This window comes from Lissotriton vulgaris, chromosome 1_1 (genome assembly GCF_964263255.1).
Source record: "Lissotriton vulgaris chromosome 1_1, aLisVul1.2, whole genome shotgun sequence".
Lineage (NCBI taxonomy): Eukaryota > Metazoa > Chordata > Amphibia > Caudata > Salamandridae > Lissotriton > Lissotriton vulgaris.
This window is the reverse complement of record NC_141685.1, coordinates 1,229,283,182-1,229,301,440: the sequence shown is the minus strand read 5'-3', so window position 1 is coordinate 1,229,301,440 and position 18,259 is coordinate 1,229,283,182. Positions and strand designations below refer to the sequence as shown.

Below are 18,259 nucleotides of genomic sequence, written 5' to 3'. Positions count from 1 at the left end.
TACATTCCTCAATAATATATTTGTTTGAATTAATGGTCAAAGTATTCCAATACTCGGTCGACTTTTTGGTTTATTTTCAACAGTCCAAAGATAACAAGTAAAAGTATAAGGGGTATCGGTAAGACAATGAACAATATCCACAATCAATGACAGAAGCCCATTCATTTATCATTGAAAACTCTTGGAAAACTATATGGTTGAATTTAATTTAATTTTCTTAAGTACATTTGATAATAGCACACAACAGTGTGAATTCCTATGGTGTTAAAACCTAGCTTTTACACAACATTTAAAATGTACTTAAAATGTACTTTTAAAAACATTTGATAAAAGTAAACACATGAAAAGTAAACACATAAAAGTAAACATATCCTTACCGGTGCCCTGGCAATTACCGGTTTACAGTGGGGGAGAGGGTTGCAGTTTAAAGTGATGTGTATCATTTCCGATCACAGAGGATTGTGTATCATTTCCTAGTAATTCCAGGGTGAAGTTTGCTAACCCCCATATCAGTTTTTCAAATCTTCCAAAATGTATGGTACCTTTTAAAGATATGGGCATGTAGATTTTGGCTAATACAACAGCATCCACTAATCTCTCTCATAGTGATTTGGGAATTCGCATACAAATGACAATTTTGTGGTACAAACAAAGCAGAACTTCCTACTATTTCCGAAATATATACTGCTATTATCTTGTTCCAACTTGGGACAACTTGATGGACATTGCAGTCACTGGAATATGTGTTTACACAAGGCATTGGATTTAATAGTGCCAAGTTGTGAGTTTTTCTATTTATGTCTGTGACCTGGATACATTTCAAAACTTTTCCAAACTGTATTTCTGAATTATCTAAATATTTTATTGTACTTTGGTGTAGGTTAGTGTTTTAGGGTTTAGGGTAGTGCTGGGGGGTCGTGCACGGTAGTGTTTGAGTGTGGGTACTGGACTGGGGGTCGGGGAGGGTCGTGCTGGGGGTAGTGTTTTAGGGTAGTGTTCTGGTGTTTGTGTAGTGTAGGGTAGTGTTTTAGGGTTTAGGGTAGTGCTGGGGGTCGTTCAGGGTAGTGTTTGAGTGTGGGGACCGGACGGGGGGTCGAGGGAGGGTCATGCTGGGGGTAGTGTTTTATGGTTTAGGGTAGTGTTGTGGTGTTTGTGTAGTGTAGGGTAGTGGTTTAGGGTAGTGCTGGGGGGTTGTGCAGGGTAGTGTTTGAGTGTAGGGACCAGACTGGGGGTCGGGGAGGGTTGTGCTGGGGGTAGTGTTTTAGGGTTTAGGGTAGTGTTGTGGTGTTTGTGTAGTGTAGGGTAGTGTTTTACAGTTTAGGGTAGTGCTGGGGGGCCGTGCAGTGTAGTGTTTGAGTGTGGGGATCAGACTAGGGGTCGGGGTAGGGTCATGCTAGGGGTAGTGTTTTAGGGTTTAGGGGAGTGGTGTGGTGTTTGTGTAGTGTAGGGTAGTGTTTTAGGGTTTAGGGATTTGCTGGGGGGTCATGCAGGGTAGTGTTTGGGTGTGGGGACCGGACTGGTGGTCAGGGGAGAGTCGTGCTGGGGGTAGTTTTTTAGGGTTTAAGGTTGTGTTGTGCCATCTGGCTTTCCTCTCTCGTCATTAATGCGCATCGCTCGCCACTCGCCAGACGTGCCTTTTAAAAAAAAATGTACTTTTAGTGCGAGGCGTGCGCACACACGTGTGCTTGTTTATGCTGTTTGGATGCCCTGGCCTACGTGAACCTACACATAAAACTGCTGCTTACCTGTGTAATTGCTGTACACCAACTAGATTATTGCATGTATGCAATGCAGCAACAAAGTAGTTGTTCCTACGGTCGAGCCTTTGTTTAAAATATTTGTGTAAATAGAAAACTACACTTTTGTGAAATAAATATAACACAATTTACTGTTCATCTATCATGTTCATTGAATTTGCACTTGTTAGCATTGTTGTTATGAATAAACCACATTTTATATATTATAGTGGTATGCTAGCGTAAGACAGCTGGGTAATACAAATGGACATTTACGTATGCTCATGTGATGTGAACTTATAAATTAAACAAGCAATATGACCTGTCTCAATATGTTTATATATTTGTAATTCTCCATTTAATTCTGGAATATCTATATACATTTTTCTTGAAATTTCATGGTCAATTTCAATGTAAATATACATGTAGGTACCCGGTGGCCGACTCATTCTTTTAGCAAGCACAAATCCAGCATTGAAGAGCAAGCCCCGGGGACACGCTGTCAACCAATTGAACAGACGGAGTAAGATTCAAAAGGAATTCCTCCAATCAGCGATATCACGGGGGCGGGTTAAGGATGCAGGTGACCCGGCTCGTCTTCCCATAGTGAAGGGAAGTCAGTCTAATCATTTCAAAACCTTCCAATCAGAAGTCCTCTTTCATTATCTCGTATGCTTTCATGGCTGGCTGACTAATCCACTGCTTCAGCCCTCCTGATTTTTAGGTCGAAGCCTGCGTAGGCTGGGCATGCGCAGTCTCGCTGGCGAGATCTTATGATCTTGAGGAGCTTTCACTAGCGGGTTTTAGGCCCCGCCCCCGTTCCCATTGGCCGGCATCACCGTTTATGCTAAACGGTGGCCAGCCATTGGGAAAGAGCATCCTCTGACACACACTTTTCTCTCTTTTTGCCGTCCTACTTGGACGGACTTCCCTGACTTTCTGCTGGCGTAAAAGGTGGGTTATCTTTATGGGGCTAAACAGATGACCCCATAAAGAAGATAATAAACCTTTTACGCCAGAAGGAAAGCATGCTGAGGCCGTCCAAGTGGGACGGCAGAAAAAGAGACAAGTCTACGTGAGCACTTGTTTATCCAGATTACTTGTTACAAGTGTTTGAGGGTATAGGCCAATCCAGTTTACCTGTCACACGTATTTTCGGGTCCATGTTAGCTTGCATCCCCTGTTTAATATATTTCTGCATTCTTATTGGTCTCAGTTACCCATCAATGGCACTTTCTGGTTGCTACAGATTACCTGTTACAGGTGTTTCCTGGTCTGTTTAGGTGCCGTTCGCCCACCAACGGTTTCCCTGCCCATTCTCGCACTTAACTACGTCGAAACACTTTCTTTGCCTTACTTCTGAGGCTGGTACCTATACAGTGCGCATGGGTACTATTTTACCATGTGAAAACTATAAATCCCAAGTAGTCAAGCGTATTTCAGTACGTCCTATAGACATGCTGACGTCAGTCACTGCTGGGGAGTGAAGCAATCGTTCGGCTGTCTTGTGAATTCACCCACTGTTCCGTGGGTAACAAGGTGGCCATCTTCTTGTTTAGAACGTTTAATTCTTTTTGAATAGTATATAGTTAAATGCTGGATGTACGATTTATTAGCTAATTTTTTTTAATAAATATTTTTTTCTTCTGCTAGTGTCATATTTATGTTGAAATGTCATGATATTCCTAAAGCAAAGCGTGCGATTTTATACAATTCAAATCCTAAATGGAGACGTTAAAAGAGTTTCTAGTATCTTATGCATTTGATATAGTGACCAACCAAAACTCCAAGCACTCAAAACTGTATTTCTACTACTAGAGTCCTCGATTGTGAATATGCATACCACTTCCAATGTAGCCAGTAAAATACCCCGTACAAAATGGTCCCGATACTCTAGTATCTGTTTTTTGTTATAGTATCTCGTTTCAAGATGGCTTTCGCGTGTACATGTGCAAATGGTTACCTCAGTCATCTATCTACATTTTATATAACATTAAGCATCTGAGAGACGTCGTTCCCGCAGCCACTACGATCCAAAACCACCTATAAGAAGACCCGTCGACTAAAATGGGAGTGCTCATCATCGAGGCGTTCTATGGAGGTTCGCACTAGGTACTGGAGGATCTCCTCTTGGAAGAGTTTGAAAACTCTGCACTTTGCAGCTTGCCAGCCAAGAAGTGGCACTGGAGGGCATGCATCTCTGCCTTCACGTTCATGCAGACCGTGCCAGCCAGTGCCCAGTATAGCATCCTGTTTGCCAGGTCAGTGCTTAACCTAGCCGAGCTGGTCGCCTTACGACCTGACCTCGGCAAGCTCAGAAGGTCCTCTACTTCCACGAGAACCAGCTGGTGTACCCTGTGTGCAAGGGCCAGGAAAGGACTTCCAGTATGGCTACAACCAAGTTCTTTCCTGCCTGGTGGCCGACGTGGTGGTATTAAACTCGCTTTATAACATGGAGTCATTTCTGACCGGGAACCGTGGCTTTTTGAGGCTTATGCCTGATCACAGTCCCGATGACCTGGAAGGACTGATCAGGCCAAGGTGCCTGGTCCTCCACTTCCCTGTAAGGTTCCCCGATGTTAGTAAGTTCCTCTTGCCATATTGCAAGCATATCCATTTGGAGAGCAGGTCTGCAGTCAAAGGGGAACCTTTACTGGCTCCGAGCTTGACTACTCCACAGCAGAACCCCATTGCTGGGAATTTGATGGAAAACAATGCCCAAGATCGAGAAGGTGTACCTTTTCTCGCACAACTGTAAAGACCACAAAACCTAGTGGCAACAGCCGATGAACTAGAGGTGTCCAATGTACCATAGAATGCAAAATCAGACCATACATTTGATGAGCACTTTGTAACTCCCCATGGTAATAGCAGTGAAACTGACAAACAGCAAAGACCACTACACGTTGTCTGGCCTCACCGTTGGGAGCACAACAAAGACCCAGAAAACTTTTTTCCAAGTTCTGCTTAAGCTTAAAGGCCTCTCCTTGCGATTCAATGTGTCTGTTCTTGGAGAAACCTATACAGATGTGCCAGATGTATTTCTGAAGGCCAGGGAGGCGTTGGGCAATTCTCTGTTGCATTGGGGCTACCTTCCTAGCAAAGAGATCTATTTCCAAGCCCTGTGTATGGCTGATGTTGCTGTCTCAACAGCCAAGCATGAGTTCCTTGGCGTGGCAATGCTGGAGGCCATACATTGTGGTTGGTACCCACTGTGTACCAAGGCTCTGGTGTATCCAGAAATCTTTCCAGCTCAATATCTGTATTCGACTCCTGAACAGCTGTTTAAGAGGCTTCAGAATTTCTGTGAAAGGCCAGACATTGTGAGGAAGCATCAATACAAGGGTGACATTTTTAAGTATTTATGGGCATCCCTACGCAACAAATACCAGGACCTACTTGAACCAGAATCAGTTGTTAGTTGATGACAGAGGGAGCAAAGGCTACTGGTTAGACTGCAGCTCTAGATTATAGAAAACATGATATCATAATTAGACACTACGTTATTACAATGCTATTAGTTGCAAATGACTCTCAGCAGTCTTAACAGAGGACTCCTATGAAAACAATGCATCTTTTTTATTTTTGAGTTAACTTACCTCCTCTCCCCAAACCACTCTAAGATCTCAAATATGAGTCATGTGGATGAGGAGATCAATGATAAAAAGTGTCAATAAAGTGGAACGGTAATGGCTTATCATTCCTGGTGTAGAACTGTCTTAAACTAAATTACAACAGAGCACGTTAATCATTTCCTTCCATCACTCAAATTCCAAAAGAATATAGATTTGTAAAGATCATTCACATATAAGGCACTTCTAGATGTATCACTAAATATGTTAATTTCCTATTTTATCTTTCTTCTCCTTAAACATTTTTAAGATATAAGTGTATCTGACTTACAGATATCTTTAAAGTAACACTGAATGAATGATTTTTTTTAGCTTTGACTTGGAAGTGCTAACGAAGAGGGCATGCCCAAATCAAAATGTCTGTATTAAGATGTGATGCTTATACCTTAATTCTTGAGTGAAACATATGATAAACGCCATAAGTGTTTACATTTTGTTTCGTACGCATGTCATACCAAAGGTAGCTTTTCTCACTTTATCTACAGTTTCAGTCATTTATATTTGGGGCAGAATTATAATGTTGTTGTCATTGTCATATTAAGTGATCACACCGAGTCAATGTGTCCTTTGATTTTGGAAGTACACTACCTAACAGGTGACTAAAGTTTGTACGGTATTACCCCTTTGTAAGGATTCTACTTCAAAATAAACATGACATTATAATAACTTTTTTAATTAGAAAACGCAATCATTGTAACTGTATAACTCCAATGTACCTAATTTTCTGAACACGATATTAAAGATCACAATTTTATTTGGGATTTAAAACACTCCTTGTGGGAAAATGTTAAATTTCACCAAAACTCAAAATGTTTCCTAGGCATTCCTGTGTGTTTTTTTTAAATACTTTGTAGATCAAGGCAGCTTTGGAGTTATTGTCACGTATGTAACATTGGGGGTGTTAAATGATTATATTGAAAGGCACTGGTAAGCTTATATGTGTTTGCAGCTACGTTTGCTTGTTGACAGTGTTTTAAAGTCTGTCTTCTCGTTTGCGAAGATTCAAAACTGTAGTGACTTGGTGTGTACACGTTCTAGTGTTCCTGTGTAATGTAACACACTCTACACCCACCCACCACAGACGTCATGGTGCCACATGACGCTGCCAATAAAAGAGGCTGAGCGCACGTGCTCGGGACCTTTCCTACCACTCATTCCTGGTGTCTGTGTCATCCTTGCTGCGCCGACCATGAGGGCCCAGGGCCCATACTTTCAATCATTACAATGGCGACGAGGTCGGTAGTGCAACCCACGCGTGCCACTACCAAACACTGAGGAAAGGGGGAGTGGTGCCTGCCTGAAGGGCACCCCCTGCAGCAAGGCACAGCGAGCCGAGAAGCCGGTGCACGTCGGAGCCCAGCAGCCACCAAGAGGCGACCAGCTAGCCGACTGAAGCCACCCGCGACGGCCGCCACCAACAGGGGCCGCGAGGAATGAGCGGACCGCCCAGAGCCCACCTGAGACGGCCGCAGGGCAATAACCCCACCAGAGTGGTGCACGGACCTGGCGGAGTCCACCCGCCATGACCGCGACGCAGCATCTGGCCTGCCGGCCGAAGGTGAGCCCCTGGGGGGCAAAGTGCCCAGCAGTAACTGTGCCAATAAATAAGCAGGACCAGCGGAGCCTACCCGCGGCCTGCCCGAGTCATCCCTTGCCCCCGCCGCGTGTGTAAAGGAAGCGGCGGGGCCCAGAGTAAGCCACGGCGCGAAGGGAAGGCGGCCGGACCCGAAAGCCAACTAAACCAACGAGGGGGAGGGAGCGGAGTAGCTAACCGCCTCCCGACCCCCCTCGCGACGTGGTCCAGGCCAGCGGAGCCCACCCGCGACCGGCCGGCGGCACCTCCACCGAGGGAAGACACAGCAGCGCCAGCGGAGCCCACCCGCGACCTGCCGGCGGCACCCCCAGCGAAGAAGAGACGAAGCAGCGCCAGCGGAGCCCACCCGCCGGTAGCGCCTAGCGGGGGACAGTGACTGCAGAGCCAGCGGAGCCCACCCGTGACCTGCGAGAAGCAAGGCAGGTCTCCGCCGCGCAGCGTGTGCCGGTAAAAGCTGCAGCGGCGGGAGACCGGCGAAAGTGGGGCCAGCGGAACAGTGCATTTAAAAGACAGAGCCGGCGGAGCCCAACCGCGGCCTGCCTTGAGCGTCCCCCGCCAAGGAGGAGTGAACGGAGCGACGCGTACAACACCTTCACCCCGCCCGCGTGAGTACTGCCGAGGCGGCTGCGGACGGGGAGAGGAGGCAAAGGGAAGCAAGCGTCTGCAAGCGGCCAGCGCCGCCAAGAGCAAGAGGCGCCCCCCTCCTCGTGTGCTCCGTGTGAGGAGCGGAGTGCACGGGAGCAAGGGAGAAGCAAGCGCCTGCACGAGGCCAGCGCCGCCGTCACATAAGAGCACCCTCCTTGTGTGCTCCGTGAGGGGCAGTGTACCGCCATAGCGGTCAACACCGCCAAAAGTTCACGCAAGCCCCACCGGAACACTGAAATAAGAGGAACCACCGGGGCACCCACAAAGACTGCCAAATTTGCCCCCAGCACAAAAGCCTGCACGAAAAAAAGGGGATATAAACTGTGCTTTTGAAAGGCCTTCCGGACTTCATTACAGTGATGCTTCAGTACATTTACATTGGTGAACACTAAAGCAAGGAAAATCTACTCACCCATCCCAGCAGCAGCTCCAACCCCCTGTGCACTGAAGCAACAGAGTGCACACCAGGGAAAGACAAGACAGGCTGCTCACAAATCCAGAAACACTGCCACCCGGTGGCCAAAAGCAAGAGTGCACTAGCATCCACCAGCACTTAAACAAGCATTATTCAACGCAAAAGAAGTTACCACCATCTAGAGGCACCAAACGGAGTAGCGCCCCAAGGAAAAGCATTGCAACGCCCGAATCCAGAAAGCGCGCTCTGCGCAGAAGACGCCCACACGCACCAGCAAGGAGTCGGCGGCTGCCACTTCTGAAGCGACGTGGGAAGAGGCGCGAATGTCTCACTCAACATCAACCCCCCACCAAGCATACAAGCAAGGACAAAACGTCTGGAGAAAACTACTGCCAAGCACTGGAGGAACGATCAGGGAATAAGACTGCAGAGATCAGAAGACGGAGAGAGCAGTGACTCCTAGTGGCCACAGGAGATCACCGCAGCTTCAACTACTCCCGCCAACGGTCCGAAGCAGCAAACTTCTGACGCCAGCCAAAGCAGCAAGTACCCGACGGTCCAAAGCAGCAAAGTACTGGACGTCAGCCAAAGCAGCAAGAAAAAGACGCTAGCCAAAGCTGCAATTACAGACGACACGCATCAAGTGTCCGAGAGCCTTGAAAAGTACGGGCGCATATAACGCGCCACGTGGCAAGGCACTGCCCCCACGAGATGGAAGAAGGGCACAGGTAACGCCACAATGCAGAACAGTTACCGAAGAAGAAGACCACTAAGCGTGGCACCCCCAGAAGCTGATCCACAGAAAGATCGCGTACCAAGTATGACCCGCGACGGGTTCCCTAAACTACACCAGAAAGTCCGACAGGACGACCAAAGAAACCTGCCAGAACATCAGCAGGAGCGGACCGCCAAATGGTCCAGGACGTTCGACCTACTCAAGGTCTCTAAACACCATCCCACGAACGTCACATACAAGAATCTAGAGAAGAGGGTTCGCGACACCAACTCAGGAAGCTGAGGAAGAAGGTGGAAGTGTTCCAGTCGGGGACAAACCGGGATCACACATGCAGCGGGCGCGCCCTGCATGGAGGAGCCAGGTCAGGAGAGAAGATGCAAGGACCGGACCGAGTGTTGTCGCGAAACAGGAAGGAAGAAGATGTGTGGCACGTCTGCCACTGCGAAAAGAAAGGAAGAAGAGGAGAGAGCTGTGTGGCACGTCTGCCACTGCGAAAAGAAAGGAAGAAGAGGAGAGAGCTGTGTGGCACGTCTGCCACTGCGAAAAGAAAGGAAGAAGAGGAGAGAGCTGTGTGGCACGTCTGCCACTGCGAAAAGAAAGGAAGAAGAGGAGAGAGCTGTGTGGCATGTCTGCCACTGCGAAAAGAAAGGAAGAAGAGGAGAGAGCTGATGGCACGTCTGCCACTGTGAACAGAAAGGAAGAAAAGGAGAGATCTGCGTGGCACGTTTGCCACCGTGTAAAGAAAGGATCAAAGGGAGAGACAGGTGGCGACCCTGCCACTGTTAGAGCGTAAGGAAGAATATCCACGTGGCCGTTGCCACAGTTAAGAATGGAAGGAAGCTATTCCATGTGGCCGTTGCCACAGTGAAGAGCAGAAGAGAAGTACATCCACGTGGCCGTTGCCACAGTAGGAGTGAAGAAGATGTCAGTGCAAAATAGTTCCCCACTGTCAGTCCGAGGCCGAACTGGTACGTAACCATCCATTTCACGGCGAGCTGCAAGAACTCCAACCGCACCCATTACCACGGAAGCCAACAACACAAGGACTGTGAGGTAAAAGGGGCTACCCTGTCGTTTACAGACTGTTTCCATCTAGCACCACCAACCTGTGCTAAAGCGGACAAAAGTTCCCCTAAACAGACTGACCCCCATCTGCCCATTCCCAAGCTGCGGCGGATAGAAAAGCCTGGTGGAACTGAACACTTCACTGCATCCTGAGATAAGTCAATTCCCCAAATGTGAATTATTAAGTTTGGTCTTTTCATTGATTAAAAAGGGGAGTGATGTAGTGACTTGGTGTGTACACGTTCTAGTGTTCCTGTGTAATGTAACACACTCTACACCCACCCACCACAGACGTCATGGTGCCACATGACGCTGCCAATAAAAGAGGCTGAGCGCACGTGCTCGGGACCTTTCCTACCACTCATTCCTGGTGTCTGTGTCATCCTTGCTGCGCCTACCATGAGGGCCCAGGGCCCATACTTTCAATCATTACAAAAACAGTGGCAATATTATTATTATACAAATTTTCAAATTTTATTTAAAGCAACAACACAGATCTAATTCTAACCACGTGAAAATTATGACATGGTAGCCTCTATCGATTGCAATGCTCTCTTTCTTGTTATGACATTACTACTGCAAATAGTTTGGGCTTTAAAAGTTGTTTCTGCGTTTTTCATACAAATTAATTTAAATATTTTACATTCATATTTTTATTTTCATGCTGCAATACGTTATTAAGTAAACTACATATAAAGCTGTTTGCTTTACAGCGGAAAATAATTCTATGTCAGGACAGGAGGCTCCGATTATGCTTTTCTCATTTCTTTAATGAAATGCTCAGCAGCCAATAAATGAACAAAAAACTACATCTCCCATGAACACCAGGGAGTAACCATAGAGTATAGCGTATAAAAGGTCAACACATTAGTCTGTCTTCCTCTTTCTTTGCTGCTCCGCAGCCAGTTAAGTGCATTATCTTTATTACTCTTGGCATTTTACTGTTTATGTTACATTGTGCCTTGTTGCTTACTGTCGCTTTGTGCTTTGCCTTTGCGCAGTGTGTCGCGCGTCTGGGGGCTCGGTCTCCGTTGTTTTCATCGCGCTTTTTCGCCGCTTTTAGCGTGCAGTTTGCATGGTTACCGGAGCGTGTGTCTCACCTCCGTTTTGGTCGCCGAGCGCTTCCTAGCTGCTCGCGCGCTTCTTGTGGAGCGGGAGCAGGGGTTCCGTTTGTTTTGGAGCGCGAGCGCTCCTCGGCGGTTTTCACTGGCAGGCGACAGTCGCGCATGCGCGCTGTCCCATTTCCGGTTGCTTTCTCCTCAGCTGGTTGAGTGACGGCGTTTGTTGACGTCTTGCCCACGGCCTGTCAGTGCAATTAACCCCGTCTGACGCCGAGGTCTTTTAGGACTTTGGTTGTATATTTCCTGGCATAGGCTCTGCCTAGAGTGTTGTTTGGTGCAGGCTTTGGCTCCCTCCACGTCTTATTTGCTAGCAAGTCAGGTTTGTTCCTGCTTTTAAGCCTGCTTTGGGGTTTATACACTTCCCCTTGACTTGTGTTTTTCCAACACTCCATATTTTTTTCTAGTCGTCTTGTGGGCATTTTACCTCTACCTTGGTGTAGAATGGCTGACTATTATGATGACGCTGAAGACGACTACTATTATGCTGATGAGGAGGAAGGCTCCTTGGAACAGGATTTAGTTGAACAATTGGACAAGGGTGTTCAACAGTCCGTTAACAAAGCACTTGTATGTGCTATTAATCCTTTGAAGCGTCATCTCAATCTCTATGCACAGCAGCAGGGCTGGTTGCCTGCTTCCAAGAAAACGGCGAAGTCGCCTGTTAACCCTCACAAGACTGACTTTCAGCGTCTGGCGAAAAGTTTGGCATCTGCGCCATCCTCAACTGCTTGTCTTCACGATGCTGATTCGGACAATGTGCTATCTTCCGCATCTTCAGACCATGTTTCTCCTCCACCTAAAAAACGGGTCTGTAAAGAACATTTTGTAGACGCTCCCGAGCGTCCTCCGGTGCTCAATTTCGAGCCTGCAGACATCATTCATCCGAACTCTTCCTCATGGGTGCCTTCTCCAGCTGTAGCTGCCTACATTGAGGCGCATATCCGCCAGCCTTTTGAGGCTTCAGTTCGTGCCCGGTTGCGCTCAGAGTGCCCGAGGCCTGATTTGTCTGCCCATTTGGCTGAGACACCAGACGTTGACCCCATGATGGTCACGTATTTGAAAAAATATGCCAAGGACCCGAAGAAGGGCCTTGATAGATCTTGGCGGTCTTGTCAAGATAAGATGTTGGACCTGCTTGGGCCTCTCACTAAGATTTTGGACCTAGGTTACAGAGCACAAGAAGCTTCTGCCCTTGTGAACCCAAAGGAGATGATCGAATGGGCGCAACGGGCGATTTGCCAATTGGGAAATGCAAATTGTGCAATGTCTGCGGAACGTCGCAGGTCCATCTTGTTGAAGCTTGACCCTAGACTCTCTGAATTAGCCACTTCAGAGTCGGGCCCTGAGGCGGACGGCCTCCTGTTTGGTCAGCCATTCCTTAAGGAACTCACGCGCTTTGTATCCACCTTCAGTGGCATCGACAAGGCGCAGGCCTCCTTGCGGCGAGCCATGCGTCCGGTTTTTGGAAAGGCCGGACGAGGTAGGGGACGCTCGTTCGGCCGTGGTTCTGCCAATCAGTCCCAGAGAGGCAATTCCTCTCAGCACAGAGGCTCCTACGACGCAGGTTATTCATCGAGAGCCAACTTTTATCCTTCCAGAAAAGGAAAAGGCCAGTACGGCAAAGGACGTTCCGGTGGTCATCAGGGACAATACCAGGATTCCCACTCTACAGGTGAGCCTGATTCGTGCATGCGATGTGATGTTGGGGGGTCGCATTCAGTTTTTCCTGCAGAATTGGCGCATGCTCTCCGGCGATGCTTGGGTGCTACAAACTGTTCAAGGGTTCAGAATAGAATTCTATCACCCGATGCATCAGACTTGTCCCCCTCCTTGTCTACGTTTTTCTCTTCAGGATCAGGTTTGTCTCTCCGAGGAGATAGACTCTCTCCTCAAGAAGGGGGCGGTTGTTCCAACCACCCGTCATCTAAAGGGTTTTGCCAGCTCTGTCTTTCTGGTCGAGAAAAAAGGGGGCGGTGCTCGCCTTGTTCTCAACCTGAAAGACTTCAACGGCGGAGTCGTTTATCGACATTTCAAGATGGAGGGAATCCATCTCTTGAGGGATCTCCTTCGAGAAGGGGATTGGATGGTCCGGCTGGACCTCAAAGATGCGTACCTCTCGGTTCCGATTTACAAACCACATCGCCGTTTTCTCCAGTTTCTCTGGCAGGGAGTCTGGTACGAGTATCAGGTTCTCCCGTTCGGTCTTTCGTCGGCACCATGGTGCTTCACGAAGCTGTTGAGACCGGTTGTGGAACATCTTCGGTCTCTGGGTGTCAGGTTGATTATTTATCTGGACGATATTCTCCTTATGGCGGATTGTCCACTCAAACTTCTTCAACATCTGGAATTGTCCATCACTCTTTTACAGTCTCTGGGTTTTCTAATCAATGTTCAGAAATCGGTTTTGGTTCCAGCTCAGCGTATCTATTTCCTGGGCTTCCAGATCGACTCGGTAGCTTGTCAACTTCTCTTGCCCAACCAAAAGATGCGTTATATCAAGAGAGAGTTGACATCTGTTATTTCCAGACCGACTGTGTCGTTGAGGTCGTTGGCACGTGTAGTAGGTCTGCTGGCGTCGTCCATTCAGGCGATATTTCCGGGTCCCCTACATTACAGGGCAATGCAGCGCCTGAAAATTCTTCATCTCCGGAAAGGCCTCGGATATTCCGATCAGATTCCTCTTACGGAGGAGGTCCGGTGGGAGATGCAGTGGTGGTTGGACCACATGGAGGCCTGGAACGGCCGAGCCCTCTTCGGTGTGTCCCCGGATCTAGTGATAGAATCCGATGCCAGTCGGTGGGGCTGGGGAGCCCGTTGCGGCTCGGTCTCGACCGGGGGTCGTTGGTCCCCTCAGGAATTGACACTACATATCAACTGTCTGGAACTTCTAGCGGGTTCCTTTGCGATCAAATGTTTTTCCCCCCTGCAGACCAGTTGTTGTGTCCTTCTCCGGATGGACAATATATCAGCAGTCCGCTATGTAAACAAACTAGGCGGGACCAGGTCCAAAGTCCTGGCGGAGATCGCCAAAGATTTTTGGCACTTCTGTCTGCAGAAGAAGATCACTGTTATTGCGGAGTACCTTCCGGGATGCCACAATCAGATAGCGGACTGGCACTCCAGGCATCTCCGGGATTACAGCGATTGGAGGCTGCATCCTCGGGTCTTCCGTGCTCTCCATCGGCGTTGGGGTCCTTGCCAACTAGATCTCTTTGCCTCACGCCTCAATGCGCAGCTTCCGCATTTTTACAGTTGGAGGCCGTACCCTCAGGCTCTGGCCACGGATGCCTTTCTCCAGCAGTGGCCATCGACCCTCTGCTATGCCTTCCCTCCATTTCTAATGATTCCCAGGGTATTGGCCTACTCCAAACGATTTCAGACGGATCTGATTCTGATTGCCCCTCTCTGGAGGGCTCAAGCGTGGTTTCCGGTCCTTCTAGAAATGTGTTCGGCTCCACCGTTTCTCCTTCCCCCATTGTGGAATCTCCTGTGGGACCCTCTCGGAGATCCTCATCCCCTGATCCTCTCAGGCTCCCTTCACCTTCTCGCGTGGAGGATCTCGGGGATCGCTGGTCGCTCCCAGGCCTTTCAAGCGACGCTTCCAAACTCCTTAGTGAGGCATGGGCTCCCAATACTCACAAACGGTATAAGGGATCTTGGAAGCGTTGGTGCGATTAGTGTTCACAACAACAAGTTGATCCCGTTTCAGCAGATATCAGCATGATTGTTAATTTCTTGGCCTCCTTAGCCACCTCTGGTCTGGCTTATTCGACCATCAACGGTTTCAGGTCGGCTATCTCGGCGGGTCATGCCCACATAGATGGGAAACCCGCGGGTGAACATCCTTTTGTTTCCAGATTACTTAAAGGAGTTCGTTTTGCGAAACCTCCCATTCCTAAGTATGTTACCTTGTGGGATGTTTCAGTTGTCCTCAGATTCTTGGAGGCCTGGCCTTCAAATGCTTCCTTATCTCGCAAGCAACTATCGGCAAAACTGACTATGTTGCTATGCTTGGTCTCATGTAAGCGCGTGTCGGACGTACACGCTTTGGATCTGGCGGGTCGCAGCTTCACTCCTGAAGGAGTTTCCTTTCGTCTCTCCAGACGTACCAAATCTAATACGCCTTCTATTTCTTATCCTTCTTTTCCTTCTCACCCCAACCTTTGTGTGGTTCAATGCCTGAAGGATTATGAGGTGAGTACCGCTTCTTTGCGCTCAGACATGCAGGGTCAGCTTCTGATTGCATTACAAAAGCCTTTTCGTCCTGTCTCTCCAGCTACCCTGGCGCGCTGGGTGCGGGGGCTTATGTCTGAAGCAGGAATTGATGTTTCTGTGTTTGGCGCACATTCTGCACGTGGAGCGATGGCGTCCAAAGCTTATTCCATGGGTGTTACTCTGTTTGATATCATGAAGGCTGCAGATTGGTCATCTGCTTCTGTGTTTAAGACGTTTTATTTTAAGCCTATTGATAGTGTTGCTTCTGTGGTGGTGGATCAGCTTTAAAAAAGCATAATCGGAGCCTCCTGTCCTGACATAGAATTAAAAATTTGCAAACATTCGTGACAAGAATTTTCAATTCTATTAAGGACTAGGAGGCGAGGATTATCCCACCCGTGTTTCATATTTGTATGCTAATGTATTATGACTGTATATACGCAGTTACAAATATTTCATTCCTTGTTCTCCCTCCCTGACTTGTTGTTCAGTAATATTACTTTGGATATTATGGCTTCGTATCTTTTTTCCAGGTTCAGCCCAGAAGTGATGATGTTTGTTCCTCGGCGGAATCGGTTGCTCCTCCTGGTTTCTGGACCCATGGTTCTTCTGCTGCCTTTTTCAGGATCCTCTGGATGACAGCGGCCTGTTTGGAATTGTTGTTCCTGTTGTATTTAGGATTTTATTTTAACTTGGACATTTTCCCACAAAGAAAGAGGAAGACAGACTAATGTGTTGACCTTTTATACGCTATACTCTATGGTTACTCCCTGGTGTTCATGGGAGATGTCGTTTTTTGTTCATTTATTGGCTGCTGAGCATTTCATTAAAGAAATGAGAAAAGCATAATCCTCGCCTCCTAGTCCTTAATAGAATTGAAAATTCTTGTCACGAATGTTTGCAAATTTTTAAATGTTTCTCCTCGATATGCTATTTCACTTTTGTAACCTATTTTACTTGTTATGTGGAGCTCCAGTTCTTTCATGCTTACCTCCTTCTTCTTTTGGTCTTCTGTTGATGGGCGTTGGGCTTGTTCTGTCGAGCAGAGTTGAGTTGTGCTCTTTTTGGGCTCCATTTTTTCTGACTTGGTCTGCAAAGTTTCTGTCTGCGCCTGCGCAGTGTTTTCAAATTAAGAGCGCCAACGTGGAACCCCGGCCCAGGAGCAGCGATGCAGACTCGGTCACTGGTCAGGTAGCTTTTCTTTTATTTTAATATTAAATCACCCCTGACCCCACCCCCCCGCTCCAACAAGGATTGCGAGCCGACTGGGTGTTAGTTCCTTGCTCTCCACCCGCAGCGCCAGTAACAGCATTGCGCGTAAGTGTCTGAAAGCTCTGCTAATTCCACAATAACAAAATCGAGGGGCAGTTGAGCTCATTTCCTTCACACTTGTCTCCAGAGTCGATGCTTTGAAATCATGTCCATGGCTGTTTGCAGGACTACAGATCCTTTGTCTGCTCGTAAACACAGTTGGTTGCATCGTGAGGATGCTGGAGATTTTACGTTTTGCAAATAGAAATGTTGCATTGGTTTGCTTTAAACTGGATGACTAGGCATACTAAATAGAAGCCAGGTTAGCGATAAGCACTTTCTCATATCAGTCCGAGCCATGGCCAAGTAAAACAAAACTACGGTTCCTAATGAATGCCTGGGCCAATTAGAATCTGAAACATATTAACAGCCTGCTGACGTGTGGAAACTGCATACAGGATTTTAAGTCTTGTAAATAGTATGACTTTTTCAAAATAAGGATGATGCATACATGTATTTTCAACTCTCAGGCCGTTTTTTTTATCTTGTGCTTCACATGACGTTCATTTCTGTGACAACAACTTTTCAATACTTTTTTTTTAAAGATCTTTTTTATCGTGAGACCTGAGACATCAGAGCGCTTTACTTGAGCACCAGTTTTGTTATAGGAGGACACATTAATTTCTGTTAGGCACGGGGAGATTGAGTATATTGCCCAGAATCACAGGTTGGTTGGTGAAAGTCGTTGCCGAGACTCGGACCCTCGAGGTCGACTGCTCTAGAGGTATTGCTACATTCCCACCGTTGCACAAGTATGAAACCTGCTGCGTATGATAGGAGGTATTTTAACACGACATAGAACATATGATCCAATAAAAGGGTCGCACTAGATGGAGACATTTGATTGATATAGGGCACAGTTTGTTGGGTGTCCCCATTTTGTGTATCATCAGAGTCCTTTCCTTTCTCATGTATTATGATGAATATAGCACATGAAATGACAATTTGGTCAAAACAACGTAGAAAAATCCCTGCGCCATATGCCAGTTCTTTCATGACTGTTATGACCATAAAATGTACAGTGACGCCTGTAAATATCGTGGAAACCATAATGAAGTCCTATTGCATCTGCATGACCATAGTCAGTGACATAATATCGTAAATGGTAACACTTGCATGCAACTAAATGCTGAATTGTTTCATCATTGTTGGTGTTGAATAAAACATGATCGTCACATTGATGGTTGTAGATAATCCTCTGTCAATAATTCTGCACAACCAAGAAGAAACTAAAAAAAGAAGGTGGATTTGCTTCAACCATGCAAACACCTGATGCAAATCACAATAATAGAAAGACAGGTCCACAGGCACAGAGAATGATGATACAGACAACAGTGCAAATTGAAAGATCTAACAGCAGCAATCTAAAACGTCAGAGATACAAAAAACCTAAACAAACTGCCCTAACTTTATTACTGATAGACAGGCACTCAAGTATCTTCCACGTCCAGGAATGAAGCATGGTGCACCCAGAAACGAGAACATGGAGCCACCACAAATGTACTCAAATAATGGATCAGCAGTAATACAGTAACAACATCACACCCAAACCCTATAAATAGTGTCCCCCCCTGATTACTTGCCCAGTCCCAAAATGGCAACCAACCTTCACCTCATTAACAATGCCTTTTTGCCATTAACAACACCAAGAAACTAACACTATCCACCTCTCTTAACACATTGCTAAACCTAGCTTTCCCAGCTAAACTACTGACTCAAAACATCTCTTACAGTACCATTTGCCGTGGAATCCCATGGCTCACTCGGTGCCACTCACATTTGATAAAGT

At 47.1% G+C, this 18,259-nt stretch overlaps 1 pseudogene; it reads left to right on the top strand.

Moving 5' to 3' along the window:
* The first annotated feature begins 3,803 nt into the window (after positions 1 to 3,803).
* LOC147748917 (tRNA-queuosine alpha-mannosyltransferase-like) lies at positions 3,804 to 5,063 on the top strand (annotated as a pseudogene).
* Positions 5,064 to 18,259: the final 13,196 nt, after the last annotated feature.